The sequence below is a fragment of the Bactrocera tryoni genome, unplaced genomic scaffold, assembly GCF_016617805.1.
Source record: "Bactrocera tryoni isolate S06 unplaced genomic scaffold, CSIRO_BtryS06_freeze2 scaffold_7, whole genome shotgun sequence".
NCBI lineage: Eukaryota > Metazoa > Arthropoda > Insecta > Diptera > Tephritidae > Bactrocera > Bactrocera tryoni.
This window is the reverse complement of record NW_024396366.1, coordinates 3,562,447-3,567,526: the sequence shown is the minus strand read 5'-3', so window position 1 is coordinate 3,567,526 and position 5,080 is coordinate 3,562,447.

Below are 5,080 nucleotides of genomic sequence, written 5' to 3'. Positions count from 1 at the left end.
CCACTCCCAAGTGAAGGGCAATCACAGAATTTTCCTCACTTGCGTGAACTTCTGCACAGAACTCCATCCTCCTAGGTACCGAATATTTGGACCCCAGTACCTATAGTTGACTTTTGGTAGAAAATGTCGGTCAATGTGTGATATATATAACTGAAATTCAGGGATAATCCTTCTCTTATAATGATATGTCTGTATGTCAAAAATGGGTTGAATCGGATCAATATTTCCCTTAGCGCCCATATACTTAAAATAAATATAATCGAGCTTTAGAGTGACTTTGTACCGCATATATCGGCAGATATGTATGTGTGTTACCCCAGTTGAGAGAGCGTGTTTTACTCATAACGGTGTATCTTTGTGTATAAAATAGATAAATTTCAGCGAAAACTTGACCTACATATATAGCCAGGGAAATACTTTAAGTTGTAAAAGCAATCATATAAAGTAAATTCACCCCGATGTTCGAAAATCCTGATAATAGTTATATGGGGGCTAGCTCAAGGTTTCGCTCAATTGTATATATTGACCCATATATCCCGGATAAAGTGGAAGTTCGAAAATCTTTACATTAGGGGCTCAGGGAAGTATTGACCGCAATCAACCCATTTTTGATTAACAGAATTCCTATTTTAAGCAAAAGATTCTCTCAGAATTTCAATTGTACATATCACACGTTGACCGTTTTTTCGGTCAAAAGTCAACTGTAGATACTGGGGTCCACATATTCGGTGCCTAGGGGCTTGAACAGTTTTGTTTGGATGTAAACAATTTTTGTTCATAAGGTGGCATACTATAAAGCAATTATTGGTACGCAATTGTATCCCGTTATGTTAATTACTTCTTGATTTGTGCATCAGAAAGTGAAAGAATCAAGTGGTGCCATCGATAAAGTGGGGCGAATTTAATGCATTTGGTTTGCTTTCCGAATGGCTTCCAAACGGTTGCAATGATTTCAAATGGCATCAAATGGTTTATTTCTAAACAACAATTTGTAAAAGCTGTACGTAAGGAGTTTGAAATGCCGTCCCACAGTTCCCTTATATCGAGTTGTTGACGAGTGCTCTCAGAGAGCAGGAGTGCAAGCCGAGTAGAGAATCGTTCGGCTGTCTGTTGTGATTGCAGCTTCTCGACGTCGAACCTTCCTTGTGTTTGTTGGCGTGCGTTTTTTGCTGCACAGAGGCGGGTGCGAATCTTAGCTGCAACAGGATAGTGGTCCGAGTCGATGTTAGGACCTCGGAGCGCACGCACATCTAAAACACTGGAGACGTGTCTTCCATCTATCACAACATGATCGATCTGGTTGGTAGTTTTTCGATCCGGAGACAGCCAGGTAGCTTGATGAATCTTCTTATGCTGGAATCTAGTACTACAGATAACCATATTTCGGGCCCCGGCGAAGTCGATCAGCCTCAACCCATTTGGGGATGTTTCATTGTGGAGGCTGAGTTTACCGACCGTAGTGCCAAAGATACCTTCTTTGCCCACTCTGGCGTTAAAATCGCCAAGCACGATTTTGACATCGTGGCGGGGGCAGCTCTCATAAGTGCGCACCAAGCACTCATAAAAGGCATCTTTGGTCACATCGTCCTTCTCTTCCGTCGGGGCGTGGGCGCAAATCAGCGATATGTTGAAGAACCTCGCTTTGATGCGGATTGTGGCTAGACGTTCATTCACCGGAGTGAATGATAGTACTCGGCGACGAAGTCTCTCTCCCACCACGAATCCCACACCAAACTTGCGCTCCTTTATATGGCCACTGTAGTAAATGCCACAAGGACCGACTCGTCTTTGTCCTTGTCCCGTCCATCGCATTTCTTGGACGGCGGTGATGTCAGCCTTTATTTTCATGAGGACATCAACCAGCTGGGCAGCGGCACCTTCCCAATTAAGGGGCCGGACATTCCAGGTGGTCGTCATCAAAAGGGGGGTCTCTCATCCGAGGCTGGTTGTTACTGTTCATTGTACCGAAACCATTGGTTTTCGGAAAGTGCAAAAGAACAGCTGGTACGACGAGGAGTGCCGTGTCGCAGCGGAGAGAAAACAGGCTGCCTACCTCGCAATGTTACGATCGACCACAACACGTGCGGGATGAGATAGATACCAAAAGTTGAAGAGGGAAGCGAGACGCATTTGTAGACAGAAAAAGAAGGAGGCCGAAATGCGTGAGTACGAAGAGCTTGATAAGCTGGCCGACAGGAGTAATGCTCGAAAATTCTACGAAAAAATGCGGCGGCTTACAGAAGGTTTCAAGACCGGAGCATACTCTTGTAGAACCCCCAAAGGTGATGCACAACACTAGGAGAAGGCGAACCCGATCCCCCAATCGATGACGATGGAGCAGACGGTCCATTACCCGACCATGAAGAAGTTCGAATAGCAATTGCCCGCCAGAAAAACCACAAAGCGGCAGGGGCCGACGGATTGCCGGCCGAGCTATTCAAACACGGCGGCGAAGAACTGATAAGGAGCATGCATAAGCTTCTTTGTAAAATATGGTCGGACGAAAGCATGCCCAACGATTGGAATTTAAGTGTGCTATGCCCAATCCATAAAAAAGGAGACCCCACAATCTGCGCCAACTACCGTGGGATTAGCCTCCTCAACATCGCATATAAGGTTCTATCGAGCGTATTGTGTGAAAGATTAAAGCCCACCGTCAACAAGCTGATTGAACCTTATCAGTGTGGCTTTAGACCTGGAAAATCAACAACCGACCAGATATTCACCATGCGCCAAATCTTGGAAAAGACCCGTGAAAGAAGAATCGACGCACACCACCTCTTCGTCGATTTCAAAGCTGCTTTCGACAGCACGAAAAGGAACTGCCTTTATGCCGCGATGTCTGAATTTGGTATCCCTGCAAAACTAATACGGCTGTGTAAACTGACGTTGAGTAACACGAAAAGCTCAGTCAGAATCGGGAAGGACCTCTCCGAGCCATTCGATACCAAACGAGGTTTCAGACAAGGTGATTCCCTATCGTGCGACTTCTTCAACCTCCTTCTGGAGAAAATAGTTCGAGCTGCAGAACTAAATAGAGAAGGTACCATCTTTTATAAGAGTGTACAGCTGCTGGCGTATGCCGATGATATTGATATCATCGGCCTCAACACCCGCGCCGTTAGTTCTGCTTTCTCCAGACTGGACAAGGAAGCAAAAGAAATGGGTCTGGCAGTGAACGAGGGCAAGACGAAATATCTCCTGTCATCAACCAAACAGTCGTCGCACTCGCGACTTGGCACTCACGTCACTGTTGACAGTCATAACTTTGAAGTTGTAGATAATTCCGTTTATCTTGGAACCAGCTTAAACACCACCAACAATGTCAGCCTGGAAATCCAACGCAGGATAACTCTTGCCAACAGGTGCTACTTCGGACTGAGTAGGCAATTGAGAAGCAAAGTCCTCTCTCGACAAACAAAAACCAAACTCTATAAGTCACTCATAATTCCCGTCCTGCTATATGGTGCAGAGGCTTGGACGATGTCAACAACTGATGAGTCGACGTTACGAGTTCGAGAGAGAAAAGTTCTGCGAAAGATTTATGGTCCTTTGCGCGTTGGCCACGGCGAATATCGCATTCGATGGAACGATGAGCTGTACGAGATATACGATGACATTGACATAGTTCAGCGAATTAAAAGACAGCGGCTACGCTGGCAAGGTCATGTTGTCCGAATGGACGAAAACACTCCAGCTCTGAAAGTATTCGACGCTGTACCCGCCGAGGGAAGCAGAGGAAGAGGAAGACCTCCACTCCGTTGGAAGGACCAAGTGGAGAAGGACCTGGCTACGCTTGGAATATCCAATTGGCGTCACGTAGCGAAAAGAAGAAACGACTGGCGCGCTGTTGTTAACTCGGCTATAATCACGTAAGCGGTGTCTACGCCAATTAAGAAGAAGAATTTGTAAAAATAGGCATTTATAAATAGTTACATTATTGATTATTACTTACCGCAGTATGTCCTTCTTCTTTCCTGTCTGATCGATATATAAGCTCAAACTTATTACTAAATTAGTTAAAAGAGAATCGAGTGAAAGTAAACGCAATACTTTATTGTAACGCAATCTTAAGAGCTGGGATCAGCTACAAATACGAAATGTTTGGAAATTTTAGATGTACCCTCTGCTGATGTTGAACTATTTCAATGTCAATGTCATTACTGGCGTACACACCGGGTCAGATGACATTGGTTCTGGTGATGCTATAGGTTCAGCTGACATTAGTTCATTAGTAGTAAGGAACAGAAGTAATGTTGAATTCGATATGTTTTAAAGAAGAAGTAATTTTAATAGTTAAGGTTGGTACGCAGCTCTCAAGTAATTGCTCAAGAAAAAAAAATACATTATTTCTCAAGTAATTTTGAATGCGTAACCATTGTGAATGATCTACATTAGAAGAGCAAGAGAGAATAAACAAAGAAAACAAACACTGTGCGTAATATGTATGTGTGTATGTGTATGGTAACACAAATATTTTCATTGAGATTTAAGAAATGTTGTTGATGATTGGTAGGTTTTATACAACATTTCAAAATGGAATATACTTCATAATAATGATTTCAACGAATATAGGATGAATTTGACGATTACTTTGAATTTCCTTCAAGAAACAATTGTTGATTTGATGTTTCTTCGCAAAACCAGGTTTGCCATATTCACATTTTACTGAAAAAAAGTAGTACTAGATTTCTTGAGAGCTGCGTACTAGCACAAGTAAATTTATCGCAGGAAAGTTTCTTGACCGTTTCTTAAGCGTTTTTTTATATGAAGTTTTTACGTTTCTTGAGAGCTGCGTACTAAGCTTAAACGTGTAAAACTCAGCTTACCACAGTAAATGATTCGTAGATTTCAGCAGTATTGGCTGCCGTCAGTCCGATAATTTGATGAACCGCATCAAATGTTTCCATCCCGATGGACTGCTCCCTGAGGGTCCAACTTTTTTCTTTTCCTCTCTGCAATTTCACAAAAGTTAATAATGTCAAAAAGATTATATTCATGCATAGTATACCTAAGTATGTATATTTTTGTGTGAGATTCCTTATTTTGACATGAACTTCTTTTGGAGTAAATTTGTGTG